This window comes from Periplaneta americana, chromosome 13 (assembly GCF_040183065.1).
Source record: "Periplaneta americana isolate PAMFEO1 chromosome 13, P.americana_PAMFEO1_priV1, whole genome shotgun sequence".
NCBI classification, from domain to species: domain Eukaryota; kingdom Metazoa; phylum Arthropoda; class Insecta; order Blattodea; family Blattidae; genus Periplaneta; species Periplaneta americana.
Genome location: NC_091129.1, coordinates 44,309,193 through 44,324,343, shown reverse-complemented (window position 1 = coordinate 44,324,343; position 15,151 = coordinate 44,309,193).

Here is a 15,151-nt window from a genome sequence, read left to right as displayed (position 1 = left end):
GTCTGTCGGACGGGGACGTTAAGCCTGACGGCCTCCTTGGTGCTATTCCACAGGAGTAGGCTACGTGCCGGCACCAGGTTGCCCTTTCTCTCTTCCCTACATTCATCATTACTCTCGCTCATTCCCTACACTACAATTACACGAACACTTACACATACACTCATCCTAGCACACGACATAATTCTTCACAGATACACATCATGTATAGCGTGGCCAGCCGATGTGATGTACAAATTGAAAATGGGTCGCAGTCCTGTAATCTATTCGCAATATGCGGAATACGAATCACGTAAGTCAAGTGGGTAGGCATTAGATGCACACACATGTTTTAAATTGAGACAATTGAAATAGTAAATCTGCATATTTCAAATTCAAATTTAAATTTTTCAATTTTATTTACAATTTACATTTGAAATGAATACATATGAATAGATACCCGAAATGAGCATATGCTCGTGCTCGGATACAGTCCAGTAGTCTACATAAATTTTACAGAGATCAAATAATAATGCTGATGATAGAAATAATAGTAACAATAACAATAATAATAATAATAATAATAATAATAATAATATCAATAATAATAATAGAATAATCGTGACTGAGATGATACAAAGATAGTAATACAAAATAATTCATTAATAATAATAATAATAATAATAATAATAATAATAATAGTGATAAAACAAAAATATTTACAATAATAAAATAAATACTAAGACGGACAAAATAAAATATAAAATCACTAGCGAGAGTTAACACAACTTAAATAAGCATATAATAACCGGAAAAAAATGACGAACTCGAAAATCAACAGAAAAGTTTGTTGTATCGCAGACGACAGCAACCGCCGTATTGACATTGTGTTGCATTAATGGTAGTAGGGGGGAGCCGAAAGTATACGTAACTGCCGTTCTCTTCTAAATCTTCTCGTACAATCATGGGAAGTAATGCTGGAAAAACAAAATGTCTACGAGTCAAACTGTTCATTATTACCAGGATAAATAAACATAATACTCAAATATATTAATAAAGTTTCAGTTATAGATCTCCTCTTGTGTGCAAGAGATATCATATCAAAATATTTTATGAATGGCGGGGAAAATATAAATTTCAAGAACTCTCTAGTGACAAGAGATAGTGACAAGTACAATCAAGTGTATCTGTGGCGATCCTAAGAAATCATTTATTGGAGATATACACTGTTATTAATTAAGAAAATGATCTATTTATATTTATTACAATGTTTTATCTTATAGTTTACATGCATCAGGTAAATACAATAAAAATTAGTGCCATATAATGCTAGTAACACTTAAAAAATAATAAAATGTATCAAATATCATATGATATGTACAAACATTTTCACTTTATTTTTAAACTTAAGAATGTGTAAATTGCTTAGGTCTGGATTATTTTTCAATACTGAATTGTATAATCTCGGTCCATAATTCCTACTGTGTCTTAATCCAGCTGTAGTGTGGCATTTAGGTTCTGCCAAAAGAGTTGGGACATTTCTTCTGGTGTTATGTATATGTTTTTCAGTTATAAAATTTATTAGATTTTTGTGAAAATAAATTAGTACTGTATGTTTATATATTTGCTCAATTTTTAGTACTTGGAATTCAGAATAAATAACTTGTGTCGGATAATCAAGTGGTTTATGCAGACAAATTTTGATGATACGTTTTGGTAGTAATATTAATGGAGATACGATAATCTTTGTCATTCCCCCCCCCCCCCATCCTATTATTCCGTATTGAATGACTGATTGAAACAAGGCTAGATAAACAACACAAAGAACATAGATAGGCATATATGCACGAAGGGTTACAAACTTATGAATTGTTTTCCGTAACCTATTACATAAATATGTTACAATTGAACTGAAGAAAGCGATAGGCCCTTTTCATGAAAGAACATATCTAGAATCAATATGAAAATAAGAATATGGAAATGAGGTGTGACAGTACTGCAATGGTATCAGTAATTGTTCAGAAAATAAATAATGTAAATCAGATAAATATGAGCACCATAAGGCAGTTTACTCTATATCTTGCACTTAAGTAATGATAACAGCTTGAAACCTAAAACATTTTAGAGTATATCTATTTTAAAATGTATAACCCATTCAAATGTTAAAGTTATTCTTTTATATCGCATATATATTAACGATTCAGAGCCATAATCGGCCAAGCGCCATTTATTAAAAACGGAGAAAGCAAGGGTTGAAGTTTAGTGAATACCACAGTTCAATGAAGATTGACATATCATTTAGTTTTAATGTGTATACTTTATATTACTTGCTATATGTTTCCATTGAATTATGGTAGTAACTTCATTTTAACGCTTGTTTTCTACGGTTTAGTTAATGGCCCACTATGGTTCTGAACCCTTCATATGATTTTTACTGGAACCTCGCAAGTGCCCATATTATGATATGCACTGTAAGTATAATATTGGCACATAGGCAGTATAGGAATTAAATGCATTTTAAATTTTCAAGCATATAATATATATATATATATATATATATATATATATATATATATATATATAATACAAAATACATGTATGTGATGCTTTCTACATTAACCATTCATAGAATAACGTTATTTGTGAAGTAACAGAACATTGAGCAAATAAAAAACAACTAATATTTAAGTAAGCAATGAGACTACGTTAAAACTTGATTTAATACATCTATGAGGAAGAAAGACTATGAAAAATACTTCAAGTAATGACAAATGTTATTTGAAACGGTATAAATCCTAAATACTAAGAACAAAAGCAAAAGAAGCCAAAATAATGTCCTAATTTTATTTTGTAAAGCCATCACTGAAAAATGAATCATTTTTCATTTCAACACATTCTTCATTGTACCAAAATGCGCACTGTACACTGTACCAGGGGCGGCCCGTCCCTATGTGCTACAGTGCTACAGCACAATAATAATTTTTGCTCAAATAATGTATTTGCAATACCACCATAGTGTCTGATCTGCCATTTGACAATTTTCCGTGGTTATGTTCATGACGCGTTATAGAGTGTTTAGTCTTCGCTCTTAGCTCTTTGGTGCCTCAGGGGGTACAATGTGCTACTCAAAACTCTAAATGAGAATGTAGACAATTAATGCGCATGTGCGAAGCTGAAATCACTGCCCTGATTGGCTATTTTTACGCGGAGAAGTGCTGTAGTCAGCTTCAGCACAACACAGCTTGGAGATTGCAAAAGTAAAGCGTAACGAAAGAATGCTTGTTTGTGGAAGAACTCGGAACTATTTACAATGTAGGCCTATTTGGTAATTCAAGTGTCCGACTGCTGCTGCGGTCTACCTGGTTTTTGAGGTTCCTCCTGAACCAGTCAGCAAGCGACGGAGAATGGAATCCCAGAAAACTGTAGCCAAGGAAGTATGTGACCGTATAATTCAGAAAACTACTCACTGTTTCCAGTCTTTAAGCTATCTAGATGCAACAAAATTGTTAAACAGCAAATTTTCTGGCAATTTTTGGATAGCCTAATTTTCCTGAACGGGAACTTGAAGTTGCTGTCAACAGCTATACTGTACTGAACAAAAGAGTGTTAAAGACACAACTTTGAGTTCTATACGGAACACCTGCCTTCCGGAATACAGATGGAGCTGTTCAATTGTTACGGTACTGTCTTCGCGCTACGAGTTGCCGCGGAGAGTAGATAGGCGGGACGGGGGAATTTTACGCTACACTCTGACCTGAAAATTTCGGTCCGCTTACTTGGCTACAAGGGAACGGAGTCAGACATGAAAGATTCCGTATCTTCGGTGTTGTCGCTATGACTATCATCACATTTTTCAAAATTGCTGGAGTATGATCTGTCCATGACAATCGTCTGTTTATGTTCCAGCCGTGTATATTAATTCGAATCTCTCAACAAAGCCATTAGCCCCACAGCCCCCATCCTGATGGACAACAATGAGGGTTCTGGACACATTTATGGTAGTCGAAACTCCCGTAACATTTTTATCATGCCAGCACTTGGGAAACGTTAAATTGGTAGACCTATTTATCCGCATTTCGTCCAGATACAAAATCGGTTTTTCCACTTTCCTAAGCTTTCTTATTTGCCGTAGATATCTTCACGTATTCTAATTTACAGTGTTTTCCTATTTTTTTTCCTGCACACTTCTTCCACCTGAAATCCTTTTTCTTCAATATTCGTCTTAATGTTGTCTTTCATTTCAAATCAATTTTCTCTTGTAAAAGGGTAGAAGTTTGTTGCAGCTTGGTACTATTTTTTTTACTTGTTATTTAACGACACTGTAATAGCTACTAGCTTCTTCAGTGTCGATTGAATTGATGATGGCGAGATGGTATTTGGCGAAATGAAACCAAGGATTCGCCATAGATTATCTGACATTCGCTTGGGAAAACCTCGGAAAAAACCCAACCAGGTAGTCAGCGCAAGCGGGAATCGAACTCACTCCCGAGCGCAACTGCAGATCAGCAGGCATACGCGCTACCTCCTGAGCTACGCCGGTGGCCCTCTTTCTTTTTCAAATAAAAATTCTCAATTATATATTTTTTGTCAATCTCCCGTCGAAGTCATCTCCATTTGCGTTTCGCTAGTCTGGACGTTTCCGTTTTTTTTTTTCTCCCTCAGGTGTCGACAACGCACTTTCTTCTGTGCAGTCTTTCATTTCATTCCTTATACGCTGTATTGTTCTTGTGGATAGATTAGAGTACTTTTCTACCTTTGCTGTAGGTTTCGTAAGAGGAATGCAAAGGCACTGTTGTTCTTTTTCTTCATCGCAGAATTATTTTGTACTTCTAATAATATTCCTTTCTTCGCTATAGATTGCCAATCCTTGTTTCCTCTTTGTCGACATATTTACAATAAACAAAAAACTGCTATAAACCTAAATAACAGTATACAATAACATAAATTCTATTAACTATATTATTATTAACACGAAAAGCAAAGGATAACTAAAGCAATACAAAGATTTGCGGTATACTGAAAACAATTGTCTTGTTGAAACTAATAAAACACTACAATAAAAACCGCACTATTATTTTCACAAAGTCGCAAAGATTCATAGACACGTGCAGTAGATGTTTGTGAAACAGAAATATTGCAGTGAACAGCGCGGTGCTCATGCGCGACTGTTTCCCCTCCGCCCCGTCTAAGTACTTCAGCCGCCTTCTCCTAGCGTGACAACAGTACATAGCCTCCAACAATTCACAGGATCCATTCTGTGAAGTAACACTGTCAATAGAAAAGAGTATGATATTCAAGTTGAAGGGTTTAACACCAGGGTAATTGACAGGTTCTGCAGTAGGAAGGAACGTCGTATGGATTTCATATTTCGTCACTAGGCGAGTCTCAAATTAAGATAAATACATGTAGGCCTAAGTGTATACAGTAGGCCAATATATAAATTGTAGCACACTCATTATTTTGACCACCAGCCGCTACTGCACTGTACCCACTTTTCTCCATTTTGTCCAATACAAAAAATCTCCTCCACATACGGAAAAATGCAAGAAGCATTTGTTGAAAATGCGTTCGTATTGAAGTGCTTTCAAACTGCTGATTTTATAAATGTATTGGCTCTTGTTGCCACTCTTTTGGTAACTCCAGACAAACAAATGAAAACTAAGAAAAATATTCTAGCTTCAGTGGAAGATAACATTCCATTTCTGTAAACTAAATTTTGTATAATATTTGTATTATAATCACTAAAGTTATGACAATGAACATAAACAATTATTATACGACTGTTCTGGTATTGAGAAGAAAGTCATAAAATCATCGAATGTTATTTTTTTAATTGGAATGAAGCGTTAAAGCAGGACTTAGTACTTGACAATAATGTATAATTAAGAGTATATGAGTGAATTTCAATAATACAAGTGACATTTACCTTTTAAAATGTCATTCTATAGAAAAATATTAAAAAATGGTTTAAAAATAGCATTCAATGCTTTTGCCCATAATACCCTGAATGATAGTTCCCATATTTGCATTACTGTATTATTTCAACAGATGGTCAGTTTGTCCAGCTAGTACATGCTTCAGACACCCACCATATGGATTATTGTTCTGTTTAAATCTACCATTCCCTCCTGTAAAGTTTTTCGGTACTACTCACACATTTGTGGCAGTCATTTCTTAAGTAAATCATGTAAAAATCTACAGCACTATTTTTGTTATGCTCCAGTATTTGTAGCGTTCACATGTTCGGAAGCGTCTACACCATTCGCACTACGGTTCGCTACCTTAGTTCAGGTTTTCCAAAATACCATCTGATGCTTCGTAACTCACGAAGTATTAGGGTAACATGGGCATTACCTTAAAAGGTCCCATATCGATTGCCCATATTTGCCTCAGTCGCCTTATCTGATACTGTTATGTTACGTTATGCATAACCGAGATTATAAAATAAAATAAATTATTCTACAGTGGAACGTTTTACGAGATTTGTAGTAGAAATTTTTTAGCTTACTTTATATGGATGGTCAAGGTATTAATAGAAATTAGCCATAGAAATTGTTGTATCATTTAAGAAACATCTGAATACATTTTAATGTAAAATTCGAAGGTAATGTACGTATTTCAAGAGGCATACACCAATAAACGTGAAATAAAAACATCAGGCTATAATGTTGATCAAATGTCCGAACGATTTGGTCACCTGTATTCTGCAAAGTACGAAAGTGTTGAGGATAAAGGGAAGAAATTTATAACAATGTATTATTGAATTTCGTACATAAAAACCGAAATATATTTAATATTCACATAATTATAAAACCAAAAGATCAGACAACATATGCTTGTCAGTACCTAAATGTACTACAACTGTAGCATATAATCTTAGTAGCAACTTCGGTCCAAGGCTTTATAACATGATAATAGCTAAATTCCCAAACATACAATTTACTAATGCTCCTTATTTAAAAGAAAAAGCAATTAAAATTACTGTTTAGAGAGAAAACTCAAAGTTCAATTTATTGTGTTAACTTATCTCTGTTTTTTCTTGTTATTTATTTATTTATTTTTTACTTTTTATTCTGTTATTTAGTAAAATGTCTTAACATTAACTTATGTTGAATGCCCGTATGTAACTTACTCTTCCTGGGGATGCTATAATGTTTTTATATTTAAAAAATCAATATGTATCTTTGTTCTGGCAATAAAGTATTATTATTATTATTATTATTATTATTATTATTATTATTATTATTATTATTGTTATTATTATTATTATTATTATTGTTATTACTACTACTACTACTACTACTACTACTACTACTACTACTACTACTACTACTACTACTACTATTTTTAGTATTTTTAGATACTTCTGTCTTTTATATGTATGCATTGTTCAAATAAATAAAACGGTATTGCAATATACGAAATTCAAGCGTCTGAATCTTTTTCTAGAAATAAAGAGAATGACAGTCTTTATCCCATAATATTTAATAATCATTCAAACTTCACGTTCAGTTTTAATGTTAATAAATAAAGTTACAGCTTGTTCTGTCAGAGTTCTTGTTCCGTTTTTAATTTACAAGTGACGTGTATGTGAAGTTTTTAGAGAATTTGTTTTACAACACTGTGTTAAAAGTGATTTACTTACTGTACTGTTATTACTAGCGTTTCCGTAGTAACCATTGAACGTTTTGTATCTTCAAGTTACATGGTATGCAACAATGATAGTAAGTATACAAAAAGGGCATTATTGTGCAAAAAATAATTTTTGATAATGCACGACAGCAGGAGCTTTAATTAAAATTACTGAGACGTCGACCACTGACCTTAGTGTTCATAGGAGTATCGCAGAGACTGACGAGTTCTTTCAATAACTGGCGTGTTGTAAGTAAAAGTGAAGTCATCTAATTACTAGCCTAATAATACGACCCTCCCAAATACTAACGTTGTAACTCAATTTTTTATGGTTTTGAGTTATGCTAGTTAATATAGTCTTAAATTGTTTCTTTTTCTTCCAGTACCATCATTGTAGTTCTAAAACTTCCTAACCGTATGTAAAATCTTATTGTTACTATCTGTATACACTGATTTATATCATTTTAAAACTTCATTTGCTTCTCCTGAAAAATGAAAGACAGTGAGTTACAATGTTAATACTTGTGAGGGTCGAATATTATACACTTATTAATATGATGTGGTTTATTGTTCACAACTCACTTGATCCTGCTGGATCTTCACATTCCTGTATATGAAGCAGCATTTCCTTTCTTTACATTACTTAACATTTTTACACATTAGCTGACTCATTTCGTCCATCACTCTTATTATTCCTGATCTTTATCACTGTCTCTTTCATACCACTTTCTACTCCACTCTCGATCAACTACTCTATTTCTTTTGTATTATATATTCACTACTACTAATAAACTCCCTTTACATTTAGACCTACTACTTCTAATCCTACTTTTATCTCCTATCCATTTTTTTTAATTTAATTCTTTCTACTTTTTCTTTTCCACTCATATAATTTACCATTAATAGACTAACTGTTCACTGTTTTTTTTTTTTCACTTTCCAATATATCTTCACATCTTCTTTACTTCCTTACCCCCCGATCCCTCTCCTTCTTCTTTCCTTGCCTTTGCTAATCTCTAAAACCTTCACCCTGACTTCTCCTACTTCCTACATCACTTCACTATGTTCATTTGTTCCCTTTACACTTCACATTACTTATAGAACTATGTTCTTTTCTCACTTTCTCTCCCACTTCTTTTCAATTTTCTTTGGTCACTACTTATACATCATTCTTTAAATTTGTAGTTTGACTTTCCTTTATTATTATTACATAATTGCTTCCCACTGTCTTAACACATATTCACTATTACTTCCTGAGTCTCCCATGTCTGTTCTTTTCCATTTTCTTCTACACCAAAAAAAAAAAATAAGGTTTTTCCTCCTTTGCTCTCTTCCAAATATTGTAATTATCTTTTCAGCATACAATTTTCCTTCTGCACTGTCTCTATCTTTTTTATTTATTTCATTGATATTTGCCCTTATGCTCACTGGATCCATTACGCTCAGTTCTTTTCCACTCACTATCTTCCACTTCTCCGGCCAACTTTCTCTCTTCGTTAAGATTGCAGGAGCTCAGTCACCATACGTCTACACCGACGCGCTGCTCGTTGAGGACTATGTTATGTTTCTCATGGATCGTTGCTTACTAGATTATACAAGCTGGCGCATAGCATGATCGAGAGTAGGTCTCTGAGAGTCATGACAATTTCTGCCGCTACGTTCGCCTCGCTGTACTAAGAAATGATGAATAGTTCCATTACTAAGCATTGTGTATCGTGAAAATAGTTTGATTAATTGTGCATTATTGATCGAGTACGAAAATTATAAATATGCCGAGCATATTACAGTCTTATTTGAAATTTATTGATGACTTGTTAAATATCAGTATGCAGCTTTTCAGTGTCATTTAATGGAATTTACAATTTTGTTTCCCGAAAGTCTGAATTTGTTGAATTAAAATTTTGCTTCCAAACTACATTGTTCATATGGTTCATTTACTTTGGCAAGTTGATTGTTTTCAGTTCTGTGTTTTTCTTCAGATTTCGTTCCCTCTAATTTGTTATAATTGCTGAAAGTGAATTACCGGTTTCTGCTACTTTCTGACATTATTATTATTATTATTATTATTATTATTATTATTATTATTATTATTATTATCATCATCATCATCATCATCATCATCATCATCATCATCAAATTAATATAGTTCTTAGCTTGTCTTGCCTTAAGGCAATCAGTAGCGTTATTCGAGGAAAAGAGTATGATTTACCATCATTTATAGTGGTGAAATATTCCACGACAATGGTTAATTATTACTGCTGAATATTGACACATATACGATTTGCATTATTTAGGATACAACATACGCAGCAATGCGATTTTACTGCTGAGTGTGCCGAGTTTAGTGTAACGTACTCCCCTCATCCTCCAAGCCAAATAAAATATTATTACGACATTACGAGTAATAAGTAAATAAATAAATAATAATTACTATAATTATTCATTGTGATAAAGTACAATTTTCACTGCATGGTGTACCGAAAATTTTACTTTATGTTTCCATTAATTGACATGTCATGAGTGACGACAGAAAACAGTTCAGGGCAGCGAGATTCAGACATTACTAAAAATGAAATGGGGATCGGGGAGAGCAGAAGCGCATGTGCCTATGATCGGCAAATTCTAAAAAAATATTGTCCCTGAGATTCCTGAGATATTTGTTTATGTTTTGGGAAATGGTCAAATTCGAAAACCATTTCTAATCACATATGTTGCAGTTTAACTTCCTAATTAATTTAATTCTAACTCTTAATTTAAAACTATTTACACTTTACACACACTAAAATATCATAGCATTTGCTATTACTACCCACTACTGGATAAATCTTGCACAGGATAAGGACCGATGGTGGCGGGCTTATGTGAGGGCGACAATGAACCTGCGGGTTTCTTAAAAGCCGTTTGTAAGTAACAGGTTAATAAGCAGGCCTATTAGATATTTATTTCACCGCTACAAGTTGTGCAAGAAAAATTACACATTTGTACTAACCATGTATTTTGACTGCTGTTTGCTTTAGTAAAAATCCTAACACTTCAACGTCAATATATAAAAAAGAAAGGGATAAGTTAGGCCTACTTACAAATGATTAAATTATGAAGTCAGGGAAATGGAAGATAATACAGTACCTTAATTCATTGGAATAATAATACTAATAATAATAATAATAATAATAATAATAATAATAATAATAATAATAATAAATGAATACGTGAAAAGGGTAGACTACAGTGTTCATGTAAAATATTTTAAGTTTCTTTCATTATTTCCGAAAAGGTACAGTGTATGAATTGAACAACAGAAAGGTAGTACCTTAGTTTATAATATGTAATATATTTTAATATCAAGAATGACAGCCTTTTATTGTAATATAATTCAGACGTAGAAGTTTGAAAATTACGTCTATTGTCCATAAAATATTGTACGAAGCATTTAATAAGCAATGGTGAGTCCTTTAAATGTCCCAAATGTCAATGTCATTTAAGTGTTCTGGTATGAATATTTAGTATAGAACAGCGCTCCGAGCTGCGGAATTGGCATTACGAGGTTACCACTTCAGACCCGTATTTCAAGCGCTATGCGCCAGCTTGTATAATCTCGTAAGCAACGATAAATATATAATAGGATGTGAAACTGCTGTCAGCAACATCTGACGGCAGGGGGATCAAATAAGATGATCAGCGCCCGACGTCGTAGGTGGTGAACATTAGAATTACGTGTTGAGTAGATTACCCAGAGTTCTCTATTTATCCGTTCGTTCGAGACTTTGCTTGAGAAGACAAAATGGCAGCCAGAAACTTGCTAATAAGTGGACTTAAAGTGATACTACGTGTGTGTATAAGCAGTGTATGTTAAACAGTGATGTTTATGGACATTGTAAAAATAGTGTTGTATTGTAAAGTAATAGTAATATAATAAATTGAACTATCTAAGTAGTTTTTGCAGACTTTTCCATTGCGCTGTACACTAAATACCCAAAGAATACAATCCCAATTATCTAACCTTTTGCTTTATTTTCTGTCTCTGTTTGGTCATATTTTAATTGGGTAGTGTAAAATAGATCGTCTCTTTTATCTTCCTGTTGACTCCGGTAAAAATTTTCAGTAGAAGATGCTGTGAGGAATAAAAATGTAAATGTATTATTTTAAATTGGGTTAGTTTGAGAATAGGGATGAGGGAAGGAATACTTTCTGCATTGTTTAACATTTTCGTCACTGGGTGCGCTGCTAAATGCATGGAGTAATTCGTTTTTGTTTTCGCTACTTGGTATGCTGCTAGATGTAATAAGTTCTCCACCAGCCAACAGCTGGCAGCAAGATCAATTTCTACATTAACGCCTCTAGCATGTCACGGGAAACTCAGTAAGTTTCGCATCCTATTATATATTTATCCATGTGATTCTTAATAGATAAAATAGTGTCCAGGGGAATAATGATATAAATCCATTTAAAAAAAAGAGCTAATGGTGCCATCTGTTAGAGGAGGTCAAGTACTATCTGCTAAATGTCATTTCATTGAAGAAAAGTTGTCAAAGTCCTGAGTATGAGGCGTGAAAATTTGAATCCATATGGAAAAATGATCAAAGTCCTTTAATTTTTGTGAGACAAATTAAGAACATTGTTTATTGGCATGTTTGAAAGGACCTAATGTGTTGTCAGGTTGCCCAAACGGTATTAGTGTTGAACTAAATTTTGTTATCATTGTTATTAGTATTTAATCAAGGCCAAATTGCAAAACCTGTAAGTACTAAAAAGATTCTACTGTGAAGCTACGCAAGACTACTACATTGTGGTAAAGCAATGTTCTGCAGTGAATGACGACGATGATGAAGAAGCATTTCCACCACCAATTAGAGATGTAAGATGAAAACTCTGAAAACTTTAACTTTTTTCTGCATCTGTTTATGTGAAATCACTACAAACATTGGGAGTGTAGTTACAATATGTTCAATGGGAGTCCGTATACCAGATTAAAACTGTTTCATAATATCATTTATACTATCCCTAAGTGTATTTCTTAACCAATAATAAATTTCAGTGTTTCTCAGTTACTGTGTAAATGGGTTTTCAAGATTCAACATTGAATAACATTTTTTGAAGAAAGTGTGACTTTGATCGTTATTCCCCTGGACCGTTGATATATTATAAGCTTAATTAAACATTTTCGGTTCGCTGTGAGACCTTCTCTGGTGATCAGCCCATTTGGACATGGGCAGGGCATAGTTGCGCCACACGGTCAGATAAAATGCAGCATATAAAAAGGGTCCCTGTTTTGTGGGCATAGTTGCGCCCCGTTCCCATTAGGTAGAGAAAAGGGCATGGCATAGTTGCGCCCGTTCCCTTCAGGTAGAGAAAAGGTCATGGCATAGTTGCGCCCCGATGAAATAGGAAGAGAAAAAGACACTACGGGAACTCGAGCCTCGTAATCAACCAACCTTATTGATTTCTTATTCGATTTATATTCATTATCGATACCGTTAAAATGAACACCATGAAGTTGGCAGTACTTTATTAACTGACATATTCAAATGAGTGAGCCGTTGGAATATGGGGCCTTAGCAGTCTTGACATTTTATTAGTGATTTTCACACCGACTGTGGCGTATAGTGAGGTTAATTTAAAATGAATGTTAAGTTTAGTGAAAAGGGTGAAGAGTTAATAATTGATAGTGGTTCTAAGTTTCAATTTTCGAAACCCGATACCGTAGGGTTAAGATATCGATGTAGAAACAAAAAATGCAGTTCATTTATTGAGTGTGATCAATAAAAAAGTGTTATTTTAAATTGCAAAATTGATCATACGCTAGGCTACCTGATTTCAATGCAGCTATCACTGTAATATTTTTAAGTAATTTATTATTTTATGACAATCACTTTCGTGTGTACTATGCTCATCGGGGCGCAACTATGCCATGTCCATCCTGCTACCTGATTTCTTCGGGGCGCAACTATGCCATGTCCCATCTGCTACCTGATTTCTTCGGGGCGCAACTATGCCATGTCCCATCTGCTACCTGATTTCTTCGGGGCGCAATTATGCCATGCCTAGGCCTCCCAATTGACCGCGGGGCGCAACTATGCCATACCGTTGGACATAATAATCGTTAGACATGTGTGCAGTAGAAGGACCGGTAGCGCTCGTACCCGGCTGAGCGGCTTCCTCGCTGTCGGTTTCCTGTAATTTCCTGCACTTTCTGCTCCGTTCAACCCCACTCAGAGCGGACTTTTCTTGGACTTCTTGATTCGTTCTATCAATTTTGATTTGAGTGAATCGGCCTTGGTAACGCGATGTTAAGCTAATTTTCCACTACAAAATTTGTTTACACGCTCACAACACTCACACCAAAACTTTTGATTAATTATCACTATTCGTTCGAGAAAATAGGTTTATTTAGTAAACTTATATAGTTTATTGTATCTAAATCTGACAACGTGTGTAATCTCAGCGCATTCTCGAATTTGACTGTGTAATCGAAATTGTACTCCAGCTATCCGCGCGCCCTTCCCAGCCTGTGCGCGACACCTCTCTCACACGGCGCACCTAGCTACATTGCAGGGGATATGCTCCGCACATTCATTCCTAAATGAACGAAATATATTAGGAACTTCCTATCATACTCCTACTCCTACTTAAGTTCGTCGCGCCAACTTTCCTAGCGTAATCCCTATCGGCAGACCGAATTATAAGACGTTATCACATCAAAAAAGTGTCAGCATAGCGTAACACAAAACTTAGGACAAAACAATAACAAAACGAAGAAGAGAGACATTAACATTTGCAATCGAGATTAGATCCATATTAACTTAATTCTATGATGATAATGATGATGACGACGACGACGACGATTATAATTTTACATTGGTTAACAGCGATTTTGTATGTGGTGTGTGATAAATCATTGATATTAATCTTTGGTTGTAGAATTCTAAACTGCCTTCGGAATTGTGTCACGTAGGTCTACATCAGAGTTTTGAGATACTTTTGATTTTGTATTGATGTTTAAATATCTTTACATTGTTAATGTTGTCGTTTCTTGAAGGATAGTGTATAACAGATGAGAATTAATAAATGATGGTTAGGTTAAACTTTGTACTTGAATGTGTTATATGGTGGAAGAAGTTTTCAAAAGAGTCACTTGGGGTGCTATTCAGAGACATTTCGCAGCACGCGCTACGAGCGTACTAAGCTAGCCCCGGCTATCCACTGGTTACTAGTACAGAACTGAAATCATATCCTATCGCTAACACTGGTTTATGAATACGAAAAACGCTGATCATCCAACGAAAGCCCACGCTAAAAATGTCTATGAATACGGCCCTATATGGCAGAGATATTTAGTTGTGCGAAAAGTATTAATGACTTTGCTTGGTGGAGACGACTCAGCTAGCGAAATCAGTCCTTAGTTTAGTGCGTGCTGAAACGTGATTTTGTTAGTTTGTAAAAGTTTTTTTTACGTTGTCAAGAAAACTTCAGTGAGGTTCTAAGTGTTATGTTATTCTTAAATTTAAAATGGTCCATATTTACAAATATCATTCGTGAATCCGAA